Source organism: Salvelinus alpinus, chromosome 14 (assembly GCF_045679555.1).
Source record: "Salvelinus alpinus chromosome 14, SLU_Salpinus.1, whole genome shotgun sequence".
In the NCBI taxonomy this organism is placed as follows: Eukaryota; Metazoa; Chordata; class Actinopteri; order Salmoniformes; family Salmonidae; genus Salvelinus; species Salvelinus alpinus.
Window position 1 is genome coordinate 37,431,570 of NC_092099.1, and position 18,138 is coordinate 37,449,707.

Genomic DNA, 18,138 nt, shown 5'->3' on the forward strand with positions numbered 1-18,138 from the left:
TGTTTTATGATTTGTGTTCTTTATTTGTATGCAAGCATGTATGAATGTATGTATGTGTGTGTATGTATGTACACTATGTACTGTATGTATGTATATAAATGCAACATGCAACAATTTCAAATATTTTATTGAGGTAAAGTTCATGTAAGGAAATCAGTCAATTGAAATAAGTTCATTAGGAAGACCTGCTCTTTCCATGGCAAAAACTAAACAGGTTAAATCTACTTCAATCAGTATAGATGAAGGGGCAGCTTTGAGACTATTGAGACATGGATTGTGTATGTGTGCCATTCAGAGGGTGAATGGGCAAGACAAAAGCGAGTGCCACTCATTATTAGGAATGTGTTCTTAATGTTTTGTACACTCACACTACATGACCAAGAGTTTTACATCACTCCAGCCAATGCTTGGGTTTGCACATGGTGATCTTAGGCTTGTATGCGGCTGCTCAGCCATGGAAACCCATTTTATGAAGCTCCAGACGAATAGTTAATGTGCTGACGTTGCTTCCAGAGGCAGTTTGAAACTCGGTAGTGAGTGTTGCAACTGAGGACAGACGATTTTTAAATGCTATGCGCTTCAACACTTGGCAGTCCCGTTCTGTGAACTTTTGTGGCCTACCACAATGTGGCTGAGCCACTTACAGTTGACCGGGGCAGCTCTAGCAGGGAAGAAATTTGACAAACTGACTTGCTGGAAAGGTGGCATCCTATGATGGTGCCATGTTGAAAGTCACTGAGCTCTTCAGTTTGGCCATTCTACTGCCAATGTTTGGTTATGGAGATTGAATGTCTGTGTGCTCAATTTTCTACACCTGTCAGCAACGGGTGTGGCTGAAATAGCGGAATCAACTAATTTGAAGGGGTGTCCACATACTTTTGTGTTTATATACACTACCGTTCAAAAGTTTGGGGTCACGTAGAAATGTCCTTGTTTTTGAAAGTAAAGCAGAGTTCCTCTGTCCAGTGTCTGTGTTCTTTTGCATCTTAATCTTTTATTTTTATTGGCCAGTCTATGGCTTTTTCTTTGCAACTCTGCCTAGAAGGCCAGCATCCCGGAGTCGCCTCTTCACTGTTGACGTTGAGACTGGGGTTTTGCGGGTACTATTTAATGGAGCTGCCAGTTGAGGACTTGTGAGGCATCTGTTTCTCAAACTAGACACTCTAATGTACTTGTCCTCTTACTCAGTTGGGAGCTGGGGCCTCCCACTCCTCTTTCTATTCTGATTAGTGCCAGTTTGCGCTGTTCTGTGAAGGGAGTAGTACACAGCGTTGTATGAGATCTTCAGTCTCTTGGCCTTTTCTCGCATGGAATAGCCTTAATTTCTCAGAACAAGAATAGACTGATGAGTTTCAGAAGAAAGTTATTTTGTTTCTGTCCATTTTGAGACTGTAATCGAACCCACAAATGCTGATGCTCCAGATGCTCAACTACAGTGCCTTGCAAAAGTATTCACCCCCATTGGCATTTTTCCTATTTTGTTGCATTACAACCTGTAATTTAAATAGATTTTTATTTGGATTTCATGTAATGGACATACACAAAATAGTCAAAATTGGTGAAGTGAAATTAAATTTAAAAAATTACTTGTAACAAAAAATTTACAAAAAAGTCAAACGGAAAAGTGGTGCGTGCATATGTATTCACCCCCTTTGCTATGAAGCCCCTAAATAAGATCTGGTGCAACCAGATTACTTCAGAAGTCACATAATTAGTTAAATAAAGTCCACCTGTGTGCAATCTAAGTGTCACATGATCTGTCACATGATCTCAGCATATATACACCTGTTCTGAAAGGCCCCAGAGTCAGCAACACCACTAAGCAAGGGGCACCACCAAGCAAGCGGCACTATGAAGACCAAGGAGCTCTCCAAACAGGTCAGGGACAACGTTGTGGAGAAGTACAGATCAGGGTTGGGTTATAAAAAAAAATCCAACATTTTGAACATCCCACGGAGCACCATTAAATCCATTATTAAAAAATGGAAAGAATATGGCACCACAACAAACCTGCCAAGAGGGCCGCACACCAAAACTCATGGACCAGGCAAGGAGGGCATTAATCAGAGAGGCAACAAAAAGACCAAAGATAACCCTGAAGGAGCTGCAAAGCTCCACAGCAGAGATTGGAGTATCTGTCCATAGGATCACTTTAAGCCGTACACTCCACAGAGCTGGGCTTTACAGAAGAGTAGCCAGAACATGTTTGGTGTTTGCCAAAAGGCATGTGGGAGACTCTCCAAACATATGGAAGAAGGTACTCTGGTCAGATGAGACAAAAATGTAGCTTTTTGGCCATCAAGGAAAACACTATGTCTGGAACAAACCCAACACCTCTCATTACCCCGAGAACACCATCCCATGTTTTTCATCGGCAGGGACTGGGAAACTGGTCAGAATTGATGGAATGATGGATGGCACTAAATACAGGAAAATTCTTGAGGGAAACCTGTTTCAGTCTTCCAGAGATTTGAGACAGGGACGGAGGTTCACCTTCCAGCAGGACAACGACCCTAAGCATACTGCTAAAGCAACACTCAAATGGTTTAAGGGGAAACATTTAAATGTCTTGGAATGAGCTAGTCAAAGCCCTGACCTCAATCCAGTTGAGAATCTGTGGTATGACTTAAAGATTGCTGTACACCAGCGGAACCCATCCAACTTGAAGGAGCTGGAGCAGTTTTGCCTTGAAAATTGACAAAAATCCCTGTAGCTAGATGTGCCAAGCTTATAGAGACATACCCAAAGAGACTTGCAGCTGTAATTGCTGCAAAAGGTGGCTCTACAAAGTTTTGACCTTGGGGGGTGAATAATTATGCACCAAATAGTTTTTTTGTCTTATTTCTTGTTTGTTTCACAATAAAAAATATTTTGCATCTTCAAAGTGGTAGGCATGTTGTGTAAATCAAATGATACAATCCCCCCCCCCCCCAAAATCAATTTTAATTCCATGTTGTAAGGTAACAGAATAGGAAAAATGCCAAGGGGGGTAAATATTTTCGCAAGCCACTGTAGTCTATAGAAGGTCCGTTTTATTGCTTCTTTAATCAGATCAACAGTTTTCAGCTGTGCTAACATAATTGAAAAATGGTTTCTAATGATCAATCAGCCTTTAATAAAATTATAAACTTGGATTAGCTAACACAACGTGCCATTGGAACACAGGAGTGATGGTTGCTGATAAATGGCCTCTGTACGCCTATGTAGATATTCCATAAAGGAAATATGCCGTTTCCAGCTACAATAGTCAGTTACAACATTAACAATGTCTACACTGTATTTCTGATCAATTTAATGTTATTTTAATGGACAATTTTTTTTATTTTCGTTCAAAAACAAGGACATTTCTAAGTGACCCCAAACTTTTGAATGGTAGTATAAATATATATATATATAACACAATACCTCATCATGTAAAAAAAACTTTAAAAACATGTATAGCCATGTAGAATGATGTAACTGATAACAAAGGCAGTGCAAGGTATGTCTACTCATCAATTCTAAATTAAGCCCTTTTGGATTCTGGCTGAACACACACACACATACACACACACACACACACACACACACACACACACACACACACAGATAGGGCCCGTATAGGCTGGAAGAATGTAGCACAACGTAATATGAGGCTAAGCATGATTGCTGAAGAGAATACCTTCATGAAGATACAAAAATTGTATATTTAAAGTCGACTCCACGCTTGATAAACTCCTATACCAAGAAGAACATAAGAAGGACACTGGACAAAAGAAGATGCCAAAGTAGATATCTTCGTTGAGTCTCGTAGTTTCATTTGTTGTGGTAAGTGTGCACACATCCAGCAGATGGCATACGTCTCAGACGATTCAGAGGCAAAGGAAAATAGCTTAAAATTTAATAGCTGTTCCTAAAGTTTCCATCAACAGCATTTCACCCATATGGATCTTCATCTTTGTTGCCAGCCTCTATTGACATTTTCCAGAACAATCTGGCTGAGAGAAGCCTCCTTGCAACACCTCTGAAGGGGTGTTTGATATCTCTGAAAACCTTTCACCACCTAGAGGGGGTATTAATTGTAGCCTATTATACCATTCAGCCACAGGCTAAATATCACAAATACCAAACAAAGAGCAGCACATCTAGTTGTTAGACAGGTTTACTGGAAATTGGAACATTAAATGCTTTTATTTTCCATAATATGCTTTTATTATTTTCCATTAAGTGAAGTATAAATTAAAATTAAACTGCATTATTCTGAAACTATTGGAAAATGCTTCACAACTTCTCTACTAAAACTACAGTCATGGCTGAACGGCTATATTTCCGTTGTAGTTTTTTGACTGTGGGGCCACTGGGATCGCTAAAATTGTCCCAAGTCTGATGCTCCACCCCTCATCTGCAGCTTCCATATTTGGCCATGTACTTGTTTGCATAATGCTTACCTAAAATAGGGGGACATATTATGCATAAAACCCTTGTTATAAAAGGGGATGTTATGCTCTTTGCTACTCGTTTGTTGATCTCCAATTCAAATCGCTGAGGTAGGCTTATAGAGCAAAAACAACATTTATCATTTCTCTGTTCAAATAGACCTACTTAAAATGGTCACTGTCCAAATACCTTGAATGGATGGCACTTCATTTGTAGGACTGGAGCACGATGTTTCCATCTCCTGGACAAACATCTCACTGGGCTGAGACGTCAGCTCAATGTTTAGTTTTGATTTACATTTAATTGAGTTGTCAACTAACATGAATTCGAAATGAAATCAACGAAGATGTGTACCATTCAATTGGATTTAGGTAAAAAATGTGGTTAAAAAAAATACAACAATGCGTAGAGGGATGGGTATGTTCCTCCAGGAGATGGCACTTGTGCTTTCTTTTAGAATGAATCCCAACCTTGTGGTCCCAACTGTTACAGCAGGGTTCCCCAATTGGCGGCCCACGGGCCGAATGCGGTGCGCGGGTGGTTTTATTTGGCCCCCCAAGTTTTCTGAGAAAAATAAATCGCTTTTGGAAATCTGTTCCAAAGTATTCCCACACATAATAGAGAGATGTGATTATATACAAATGATACTAATTAATAATTGATTGGATTTATATAGCACTCTTCTACTAACTGAGTTACTCAAAGCGCTTTGCATAGTATGGGGAAACACCTCATCCACCATCAATGTGTAGCACCCACCTCAGTGATGCATGGTGACCATTTTTGTGTCAGAAAGCTCATCACACATCAGCTATCTGGTGGAGAGGTGAGGAGTGATATCTGCCAATTAGGAATGAGGGGGATGATTAGGTGGCCTTGATGGAATGTGGCCAGGTTGGGATTTTGAATGACCAGTAAACCAGTTTTAACGCCTCATCCAAAAGACTGCACCGAATGCAGGGCAATGTCCCCAAATGTAATCAAGGTTTGAAATGATTATGCTTTAGTCAAATATTAAATCTGTTTCGGCTTATTGCGTTCAATTTCCAGTCTAAAACACTTTTTTATTATGTTTCAGCCACATGACCATCCGATCAAGAAGAAATTGGCCCGCAGCTGAATGTTGCTCTGTCATAGAGTGTGTATAGGAATGACACAAACCTTGTGAATAGGTGTCTGGACAAGTAATACATGACTGTCTCCCAGAAAGAGAAATACTGGACTATAAAAAAAATGTGTTCAAACATCTTTGGCGCAGACAGTAAATAGCCTATTTTACTACAAGGACACCTTGATTTGTTATACATCATTTGCAATTGTTATTTGTTCATATTGTTCTTAATTTTGTTTGATATATTATATATTGTTATACAATATATTATAGTATATATGTCTAAATGTGTTATATATTGTTAAATACTGTCTATTATTGCTACACCATTTTGATTTCCATGCTCTGCTGCACTCTCATATTTCAAATAATCATAATGAAATATTTGAAATACAGTATTGCATTGAACACATTTGTGAACACATTGCCACTTGCTCGGCTGTACAGTACTTTTACCAACACAACCAAATTAATATGCATTAGTAAACATGCTGCTGACATTCTAGCAGATCCAGCTGCTCCTGCCTTCAGCTGATGAGTGGCACTATTTGGATAAGAATTATTGGCATCATGGGAAACGTGAAGCACAAACAATGAATAACCAGTAACTGACTTGTCCAGTGATCTGTGGTGTTAATAGTTGGGAAATCCAATGTCTGTTAGACCATGAAGGGACTATTTGGTAGTTGATACTACAGCATATAATTTAAGGTATCTGAAAATATTTATTGGCTATAAAGAATTGTCTTTCTTAAATGGTGATTTCTTTTGCCTCTTCACAGTTACCTCTCCCTTATTTGAAAGAGTGGCCGGCCCGGCAGGTCAGGGGGCCTTTCTGGCTTCAGCAGCTGCTTTGCATTTTTACACCATAAGCAAAATGTGATGTCTTGGCAGTGAGGCACAAAAAGCATAAACCTGAAATGACCCACACCTCCATTTTGTCTTGGTCATTTCCACTTTCTATGTTTCCGTCCATGTATAGGATACTGTTCGTTGGTGTTTTCCTATCAAAAAACGTCTCTGTCCTGTTAGTTTTCATTAGAACAAGTTGGTGTGAGAGTTTATGGCTCACCCCTAACTTGGATTTAGCGACCTGCAGCTGTCCCCGGCTGACATGTGAGCCAGGCCAGTAGGACAGAAATGGCTTGCCTGTATAAATCACATCTCCATCCCCCCTGTGTTCGTTGACCAAAATAACCCTCTTCGGTGTATCAGTGGCGGGGGGCTGAGCGAGGCTGGGAGGGCCAGGGGACATGGAAACCCATTCCTGCTTTCTACAAATAGGACAGACTCAGTCAGCTCCTGGTTCCTCAAACCTCAACAATAGGGTTGGGGCCTGGCGGCCTTTCAATACAAATGGGCTGAATCTGGAACCTTTTGCTCTTGTTTACAAACATTTGTATATAGGCCCATTACGCCAAAATCCATATGGATGGAATGCAAACAAGGTTTTACAAGTTTTTTCTTTTGGTAAAAATAAATAAATCCAATGACAGCTAAGATACTGCCATAGTGAGTTCCGATGCTGCTATAGTTACAAGCTAAAATAAATACATTATGCGTACAAACACTACAAATAATGTTTGTAATATTCTCATATTTGGTTGTTTTTATTCATATCATCCTGTAATGTTTGATCAAAATGTTGTTGAAAAATAAACCCAGAAATTGTGAGGCGATGGATGGTATAAATATATTAAATTAAAGTATTTACTTCATAAAAATCCTATAAAACGCATGGTGGAAAGAGCGGGTGTTTGAGAACAACTCACACAGCCGGTCATGAAAACTGTTTCTAAATGACAGACACTCTGGCAAAATTATTTTGACAAGATACACCAAGATTATGTAAGCTTCGAGCATTACTTTTGTAAAGTGAGTTTCATTCCCCCTTCCTGCCTATGCCCATCCAAGCAGTCAAGTCAAGTGAGACAAATGTAGCTTATTGTATTTTGACAGCGCCTCATGCGTGGGAAGATAACGTGACTGACTGCAAGTACAAGCTCTACAAAGAAACTGGTTGCAGTAAGAATACAGACTGGATGAAAGCCTTACTTTGCAACAAGAACAGTACATGATTAGTGAGTCCACTCTATGAGTCCACTCCTGGCAGTGTGGTGCCAGCACAACAATCTCTCCCTCAACGTGTTGAAGATAAATTAGCTGATCGTGGACTACAGGAAAAGGAGGGCCGGGCACGTGGTAAGGCAGATTGAGAGCTTCCTTGTTGTCCACCACGCATCAACTATCATGGTCTTAACACACCAAGACAGTCATGAACAGGGCACGACAATGCCTATTCCCCTTCAGGAGACTGAAAAGATTTGGCATGGGTCCTCAGAGCTTCAAAAAGTTATACAGCTGCACCATCGAGAGCATCCTGACTGGTTGCATCACCACCTGGTATGGCAACTGCTCGGCCTCCGACCACAAGGCACTACAGAGGGTAGTGCATACGACCCAGAACATTCCTGGGGCCAAGCTTCCTGCCATCCAGGACCTCTATACCAGGCGGTGTCAGAGGAAGACTCTAAAAATTGTCAAAGACTTCAGCCACCCTAGTCGTAGATTGTTCTCTCTGCTACCGCATGGCAAGTGGTACCGAAGCGCCAAGTCTAGGTCCATAAGGCTCCTTAACAGCTTCTACCCACAAGACATAAGACTGCTGAACAGTTAATCAAATGGCTACCTGGACTATTTGCATTGACCCCCTTTTTTTACACTGCTGCTACTTGCTGTTTATTATATATGCATTTTCACTTTACACCTTCCTATATGTACATATTACCTCAATTACCTCGACTAACCTGTACCCCCGCACATTGACTCGGTACCGGTACCCCATGTATATAGCCTCGTTATTGTTATTTTGTGTTACGTTTTTTAACTTTAGTTTATTTAGTAAATATTTTCTTAACTTAACTTAAGTTAATATTTCCTAACTTATTTTTCTTAAAACTTAATTGTTGTTTAAGGGCTTGTAAGTAAGAATTTCACGGTGAGGTCGACACCTGTTATATTCGGCGCATGTGACAAATACAATTGGATTTGATTTCAGCCTTATTTATGATAAACATTTGCTAACAACTACCATAGCAAACTAACAAGTTACTCAACTATGGTCCCGTGTGGCTCAGTTGGTAGAGCATGGCGCTTGCAACGCCAGGGTTGTGGGTTCATTCCCCACGGGGGGACCAGGATGAATATGTATGAACGTTCCAATTTGTAAGTCGCTCTGGATAAGAGCGTCTGCTAAATGACTTAAATGTAAATGTAAACTAGCTAGCTAAACAAATGCTAAACATTAGCCATGATATAGCCCCCAACAAATACACTAGCATCAGACATGATTCATACATAAGACGTTTGCTTGTATACGCTATACCTTCCCAGCAACTATAGCTAGCTATGTGCACAACAAAATGTTTCAAAATACTGATTTTTTGTACCTTTTTTGTACCTGCTGCTTGTTCATTTTATATTACTGGCATTTCATGTTTTTGCAACACTTTCACAGCATCTTAGCATTTACAGTAGTAGTGATGGGCACTGATATGGAAAGTCTACAGTATATCGATATCAGTTGCATTTTTCCGATAGAATAACGATATACACTGAGTATAAAAACATTAAGAACACCTTCCTAATATTGAGTTGCACCCAACAGGTGTCGAAAGCATTCCACAGGGATGCTGGCCCATGTTGACTCCAATGCTTCCCACAGTTCTGTCAAGTTGGCTAGGTGTCCTTTGGGTGGTGGACCATTATTGATACACAAGGGAAGGGAAACTGTTGAACGTGAAAAACCCAGCAGCGTTCCAGTTCTTGACACAAACTGGTGCACCTGGCACCTACTACAGTACCCCCTTCAAAGGCACTTTAATATTTTGTCTGGCCCATTCATCTACTGAATGGCACGCATACACAATCCATGTCTCAAATGTTTCAAGGCTTAAAAATCCTTATTTAACCTGTCTCCTCCCCTTCATCCACACCGATTGAAGTGGTTTTAACAAGTGACATCAAGGGATCATAGCTTTCACCTGAAAAGTGCAGATTTTGTAGTCTCAGTGTACAGTTGAAGTTTACATACACCTTAGCCAAAAACATTTAAACTCTGTTTTTTACAATTCCTGACATTTAATCCTAGTAAAAATGCCCTGTTTTAGGTCAGTTAGGATCACCACTTAATTTTAAGAATGTGAAATGTCAGAATAATAGTAAAGAGAATGATTTATTTCAGCTTTTATTTCTTTCATCACATTCCCAGTGGGTCAGAAGATTACAGACACTCAATTAGTATTTAGTAGCATTGCCTTTAAATTGTTTAACTTGGGACAAACGTTTTGGGTAGCCTTCCACAAGCTTCCACAATAAATTGGGTGAATTTTGGCTCATTCCTCCTGACAGAGCTGGTGTAACTGAGTCAGGTTTGTAGGCCTCCTTGCTCGCACACGCCTTTTCAGTTCTGCCCACAAATTCTCTATATGATTGAGGTCAGGGCTTTGTGACGGTCACTCCAATACCTTGACTTTGTTGTCCTTAAGCCATTTTGCCACAACTTTGGAAGTATGCTTGTGGTCATTGTCCAGTTGGAAGACCCATTTGCGACCAAGCTTTAAATTCCTGACTGATGTCTTGAGATGTTGCTTCAATATATCCACATAATTTTCCTCCCTCATGATGCCATCTATTTTGTGAAGTGCACCAGTCCCTCCTGCAGCAAAGCACCCCCACAACATGATGCTGCCACCCCGTGCTTCACGGTTGGGATGGTGTTCTTCAGCTTGCAAGCCTCCCCCTTTTTCCTACAAACATAATGATGGTCATTATTGCCAAACAGGACAATATTTGTCCCCATGTGCAGTTGCGAACCGAAGTCGGGCTTTTTTATGGCTGTTTTGGAGCAGTGGCTTCTTCCTTGCTGAGCGGTCGATATAGGACTCGTTTTACTGTGGATAGATACTTTTGTAGCTGTTTCCTACAGCATCTTCACAAGGTCCTTTGCTGTTGTTCTGGGATTGATTTGCACTTTTCGCACCAATGTACGTTCATCTCTAGGAGACAGAACGCGTCTCCTTCCTGAGCGGTATGATGGCTGCGTGGTCCCATTGTGTTTATACTTGCGTACTATTGTTTGTACAGATGAACGTGGTACCTTCAGGCATTTGGGAATTTCTCCCAAGGATGAACCAGACCTGTGGAGGTCTACAAATGTTTTTCTGAGGTCTTGGCTGATTTCTTTTGATTTTCCCATGATGTCTAGCAAAGAGGCACTGTGTTTGAAGATAGGCCTTGAAATACATCCACAGGTACACCTCCAATTGACTCAAATGATGTCAATTAGCCTATCAGCAGCTTCTAAAGCCATGACATCATTTTCTGGAATTTTTCAAGCTGTTTAAAGGCACAGTCAACTTAGTGTATGTAAACTTCTGACCCACTGGAATTGTGATAGACTGAATTATACGTTAAATAATCTGTCTGTAAACAATTGTTGGAAAAATTACTTGTGTGATACACAAAGTAGATGTCCTAACCGACTTGCCAAAACTATAGTTTGTTAACAAGAAATTTGCGGAGTGGTTGAAAAACAAGTTTTAATGACTCCAACCTAAGTGTATGTTAACTTCCAACTTCAACTGTATATCGGTTTTATAAAAATAATTTTGCAATTGTATGAATGTTCACTTTTCTGTTCACTTCCACGGATCTGTGAAGTCCGTACAACTGCTTTCTGATTTTCCATTAGGCCAGGTGTAAATGTTCTGGGAGCCTTTACCTACCTTTCCTGTCTGAATTCAGTGGGAAGTCCATCAACCATTGTTGGCCCATTTGTAGGAAATTCAGTTTGCTGAGTTGAAAGCTTGTGAGAAGTTTGTTGAGAGGGTTTTGTGCATGGAGGATCAGTCATGTAGCTTTTTTACATTATAGTGTAGAATAATATTACTATATGCTTTTTCATATCTATCAAACGATATCAATAGCATATCACATTATCTATATTGGTCCCCTCCACTAGCATATAGCCACTTTTTCATTTACCACTACATCGCTGGACATCACCTTCCTGTGCCCTGCACCCACACATATCTTGGCTTTTATTGACAGTGCTTTTTAGAGTATGTCTTTTCATATGGTTTACAATCCCAGGTCAGTTGTGGCAGGGATGAACTGTGTTACAGTGGGGCAATTTACTATATCTACAGAGTTTATTCTGCCTTTACATTACTTAGTCTTAATGATCTGGGATTTTGAAGGGTCTTGGAATAGTTTAGCAGCGATTGTTCAACCACCTGCAACATGGGAAACCTACATTAGCTAGCTACAGTGCCTTTCAAAAGTATTCAACCACCTTGGTGTTTTTCCTATTCTGTTTCATTATAACCTGTCTTTTAAATGGGTTTTAATTTGTATTTCATGTAATGGACATGACTGGTGTCAAATTGGTGAAGTGAAATGAAAAAATAACTTGGTTCAAAAAATTCAACAAAAAAAAATAGCGGAAAAGCAGTGCGTGCATATGTATTCACCCCCTTTGCTATGAAGCCCCTAAATAAGATCTGGTGCAACAAATTACCTTCAGAAGTCACATAATTACTTAAATAAAGTCCACTTGTGTGCAATCTAAGTGTCACATGATCTGTCACATGATCTCAGTATATATATGCACCTGTTCTGAAAGGCCTCAGAGTCTGCAACATCACTAAGCACCATTAAATCCATTATTAAAAAATAGAAAGAATATGGCACCACAACAAACCTGCCAAGAGAGGGCCGCCCACCAAAACTAATGGACTAGGCAAGGAGGGAGGCTACCCAAATTTATCAGAGAGTCAACAAAGAGACCAAAGATAACCCTGAAGGAGCTGCAAAGCTCCCCTGCTGAGATTGGAGTATCTGTCCATAGGACCACTTTAAGCCGTACACTCCACAGAGCTGGGCTTTTTAGAAGAGTGGCCAGAAAAAAGCCATTGCTTAAAGAAAAAAATAAGCAAACACATTTGGTGTTTGCCAAAAGGCATGTGGGAGACTCCCCAAACATATGGAAGTAGGTACTCTGGTCAGATGAGACAAAAATTTAGCTTTTTGGTCATCAAGGAAAACGCTATATCTGGCGCAAACCCAACACCTCTCATCAGCCCGAGAACACCATCCAGGGACTGGGAAATTGATCAGAATGGAAGGAATGATGGATGGCACTAAATACAGGGAAATTCTTGAGGGAAACCTGTTTCAGTCTTCCAGAGATTCGAGACTGGAATGGAGGTTCACCTTCCAGCAGGACAATGACCCTAAGCATACTGCTAAAGCAACACAAGTGGTTTAAGGGGAAACATTTAAATGTCTTGGAATGAGTTAGTCAAAGCCCTGACCTCAATCCAGTTGAGAATCTGTGACTTAAAGATTACTGTACACCAGCGGAACCCATCCAACTTGAAGGAGCTGGAGCAGTTTTGCCTTGAAGAATGGGCAAAAATCCCAGTGGTTAGATGTGCCAAGCTTATAGAGACATACCCAAAGAGACATGCAGCTGTAATTGCTGCAAAATGTGGCTCTACAAAGTATTGACTTGGGGGGGGGGTGAATAGTTATGCACGCTCAAGTTTTCCGTTTTTTTTTGTTGTCTTATTTCTTGGTTGTTTCACAATAAAAAATATTTTGCATCTTCAAAGGGGTAAGCATGTTGTGTAAATCAAATGATACAACGCCCTCAAAAATCTATTTTAATTCCAGGTTGTAAGGCTACAAAATAGGAAAAATGCCAAGGGGGGTGAATACTTACGCAAGTCACTGTATCTATGCAAATCAGCTACTGAATATCCCTAATATCTAGGACCAAAATATAATGCTGTATAATTATTATAACAGAGTTGGTTGTGTTGCCAATTTAGTGCAACTTTGTCACTAGGTCTAGGGATTTGTCAGACCACCCTAGTGACTTTTTCTATGAAAGTAACAAATTCAGCGACAAATTCAGCTACTGTAATTTTTACAATTGCCCCTGGGTTTTCCCTTAGAGTTTTGATAGGCCTAAATATAGAATTTATTTTCAGTCAGCCGAGATGAGAGTGAAAGAGAGCAGCTGCCTGACTAGGACCAGACCAGACTGTAAGAGCAGCCAACAGTGCTCTGTGCTTCTGAGAGAAAACATGAGGGGAGGGGGAAAAAGGTCACTGATCACAAGCAATGGCAATTTAATTTTGTGACATCATGAATACAGTATACAATATACAGTATAAAACATTGTAAACCATATCCCAAAATAAACTCATTATAAACATAACAAAGCATTAGGCTATACAACCTTTTCAGGTGTTTCCCAACACCCGCAAAATGGCGACGTCCTAATTACAAAAAAGTATCAAATTATTTTGTTCTTCTTTTAATAGTGTTAATAGTGTAGCCAAGGTGGGGTATTGAACATAACTTGTGGTTACTGAATATCCCATGGCATCTTACAGCAAGTGTAGGGCTGTTAACCCTGTCCTGAACAAATACTCAACCTGGCCATACCATCATGGCGAGCTTATTGTCATCATGGTGACCTTATTGTTCCCAGCTTCAAAAGCTCATTCACCCCTCACTTCTCCATTGCATTAGCACCCAGATCATTGAATGTTCTCTATCAATTTGCTAGTCAAATAAAAAATAAAAACGTTTTCAAGTACATGGTTGGGTTTAATACCAAGTTAATTCAGGAATTATCCATTATTTTCTAATAGGATGCTTTCAATTTACAGTATATTGTGAATGATCCCATATATTACAGTCATTTTACAGTCATTTCTCAATATACAAAGTTTCTAAAAGAAATAGGATGTCCAGATGTATACGTGATGTAATATGCTTGATTCAGAGGCGTTGGGTTAAATGTGGAAGACACATTTCAGTTGAATGCATTCAGTTGTACAACTGACTATGTATCTCCCTTTCCTTTCCTTGTTGGTTACAATCCTTTTAGTTGTTACATTTTCAATAAATTATTTCGACAAAAATATTTCAGAGCTAGATATGAACATGATTGGCATACTAAACCTTACTGGTCAAGACATTCAATGTTTCCCAGAGGATGGATGTTGAACATCTTCAAGCAATGTTGTTACCAAAGCAGGTTACAAAACCTAGAGTTATCTAACACTCAAGTCTTACTAACTTGGCACTAATTATCAACACATATAACCTGCACTAAGTCTACTGTACATGTTGGTACAGTACACCAACATATTGCCAACAGTTTATATTTTAATTTGTTTAAGTCTATGGGATGTAACTAGCATGGTGACTAATAGTGTAAATATTGAATTTGTTCCTCTTGTAACGAGGTTCGTCTTTAGTTTGAGTGACAGGGACAGCCACTCTCTCCTTTTGGTCACCAGCTATTTAATGAGTCAGAGTTACTTATTTTTTGTACATTAATAAAATATTAGCTTCTGAAGTGTTAAGTTGATTTAAGTTAACTCCATATTAATTATCACCTTTTATGAAAGAGTAAATATTAGGACCCAAACAAAGAGCAATGAAACGCTGATCTCCCACCAGTGTGGAGTGAGTGACAGGTGTGAGCTTGCATAAATGGCTCCTTTTCCCATGATGCCTCTGACAGGGTGGCCAATGGGGAGTGGCAGTGAAGTGATGATGCTGTTTTGTCCCCAAGTATATAAAGTTAAACAACCATATTGGTACTTCTGAGCAGTTGGAGCATTCCCAGCCTTGCCTCAGGTGTAGGGATTTGCAAGGAGAAAAACAGAACTACACAGCTAAGAAACTGTGTGGTTTTGTTTTTGGGGGGTTATTTGGGAGGCTCAACCGTTCTCACCTTGGATTTTCTGGGAACATTTCTGGATAAAGAGATAGGCGCTGAGGCTATAGCCATCTGGGCACTGTCCCATCTGTTCAAGGCACCCTTGTGGATACAAGTAAGTCATTTTTACTTGGTAATCAATGATGAAACATTTCTTATTTCTTAAATCATTGTTTACATTGTTTGTTGCTAAACAATAGTTTTAGCAAGAATGGTTCCACAGTATGAACATTGTTATATTTGATTGTAAATATTTATAATACTTTGTCACTTACTGTTAATTAAATATGTTTACATTAAATACGCTGTTGCTGATAACTGCTGTTTTGGATCCCTCAAGGTTACTTTATGGTGCATTTGGATTGGTGCTATGATTCAGAAAGCCAAGAATAGCCCCTGATAGCATTAGAGTGGTGTCCCAGCTGCGGAGCAATGTCTTTTTAAGGGAATCAGCAGCAGGGATATCAGTTGCACCTACAGTTATGTGCCACATGGTGACTGTCAATCAAGCAAGCGGGGGACAGATTATTTTTGGAGACTGCCATATCTGTCGCTCAGATTCCAATCTTGAAATATCTGAAGTTAATTCAGTTTTGTACAGGTTTTTATTGAATGCTAATGTCTGATGACATTTGACATGATGGTCCAAGTTTTTTGATGTATTGGAAAAACATGTATTTATGGTGGTCATAAACCCCCTAAAACAGGGGATTTGAGCAGGCCCTCCCATAGGAGTAAAATATTTTTGCTTTATCACTTGGATTATCCTACATTTAAACCCATGACATTATGATACTCTCAAAGCAATTCTTATAGCCTATTGTGTAAATGTAAAATAAGGAAGATATTTGGTATTTTTGGATAATGTTTTGATATAGGTAAAGTTCCTCCCTAGTGACAGAGTTGATTGATATTTTGACTGACAGGGACAGTCTGGTAGTGTCACTTCAGTTATAGCAATGCCATGGTATCAAAGTGAGTTTACAGAAGGGCTGCCTGTGATATAAGAAATACATTGCCCTCAATTTGATGCTTAAAGAGATATTCTGGTGGAGTTTTGGATTCATTTTGTTGTTGTAGTATACGGATGCAATGTCATGATCAGAAATGTCTCAGATTAATGTGGACAGGGACATTTGTGTGCACCTGGCCTTTGTCATTTGCTTGACATAAAACATACATTTATCTCTAGTATGTTTTAATCCCAGGCTGATAATAGCCTAGCCATTGACATTCAATTGGGATAATTTATTAATATATTGATGTTGACATTTCACTGTTGCATGGAAGTAGGCCTACACAGCCTGCATGGAAGTGTCTCAGAGACGGTTTCTAAAGAGGAATATTACATTTCCATATTGGATATCTGACTGCTTCTGAATAAGAGCTGATGGAGAAAGTTGTTGAGCCAGGGCAGATTTTAACTTGAGTAACTTATAAAACATTCAGAGTGAATTTACTAAACGTTTTGTGAATTGTGACTACGGGGAAGTAAATTGGTTTAAATGTTATAAAATGTAGCCTATGTAACATTGTTACATCCTAATTTCTTGTCAAACAACATAAGCCTACATAGGGAGGTTTAGGTCACGAGATTCCCGACAAATTATAGTATTTTGTTATTATAATGAAAAAATGAATATAACAACTGAAATTTGGTCTAATTGGTGAAGTTAGATATTGATATCTTGTAAATTGTATAATGTAGGCAGAAACCTGGTACTTGTAATGTAAGCCCAGGCCTGATTCTTCTAGAATGTAGGACTGGTGCCTGTGAATGTCATGAAATAAGCCTAGCTATTTACGTCCAATCTTGCTCATATGGTTACATGCATGGTAATGCATTTCTGAACCTGCCAATTGCAATTCTGAACTTTTTATGATCTATTTTAAACATTCTAGTGAAATAAAGACTTCATGGATTGCAGACTTGTGTTAGTGAGAGCTCTATATTCCCAAATGGGCTGCCTATGGTTCTTAGAAAGATCCAGATAGATTATGTGTAGGCCTATTCACCCAAAAAGGTAGTATGACTGGGAGAAGTGAGAGTGGAAAATATAGGTTAACTTCCAATTGTTTGGTATGTTAATTTAATGATCAATGCAAAAAGTAGGCATACATGTCTCTTGGCCATTTCTGTTGTGTAATTACATAGATTTTTACGTTTAGAGTGGCACTGTAAATTGCCTGTAGGCCTAGGCATTGTAGGCCACATGTTAACTGTTAACTGAGTTGATTTGACATCTGATCATTTGATGAGTCGATTAGTTCTCAACCTACTGATTGTCAGCCTCCAGTTGTTATTGTCTCGTCTTTGGGCGGACACTAGGTACTGTGTCCCAGGGTTTGGCCAGGGTTTGGCCCTAACATGCAGACCCCATGGAGCCTCTGATTTCTGGAATTGACAGACAGACAAGCTGCTTTGGGCCAGGTGCAGGGAGCATTTCTGACGAGTCCCTCAGCCTCATTTCTCTGCTGCTAAAAATATCCTGTTGTGCTGCTCTCAGATAGTTTCGGACCCTTCATATACTGTATTAAGTAAAACCATATCACTCAGCTAGATATCAAATGGGTATTGTTGTGAGACCAAAGTATAGACTGCAGATTAAAATAAGCTGTTAGCTAAATCTGGCACTAATACACCTCAGTATTGTCTAAATTGTTGATTATTGTGTCGGCCTAATAATATAAATATAGAATATGTCCCTGTTAAATAGCCTAAATGATATAAATAAACATGTAGTCCTATTGGCTGTAGGCTATTTTGAATTAGTAGTTTAACTCTGTGTTTTCATGTTGTGTCTTT

General features: G+C 39.4%; 1 protein-coding gene across 1 annotated transcript in view; it reads left to right on the plus strand.

The window, feature by feature from the left end:
* The first annotated feature begins 15,218 nt into the window (after nt 1-15,218).
* Nucleotides 15,219-18,138, plus strand: part of ttn.1 (titin, tandem duplicate 1) — a 171,663-nt gene continuing 168,743 nt past the window's right edge. Inside the window, exon 1 of the mRNA XM_071341458.1 lies at nt 15,219-15,447. The gene's annotated coding sequence lies outside the window, so the exon portion shown is untranslated. The remainder of the gene's footprint in view (nt 15,448-18,138) is intronic.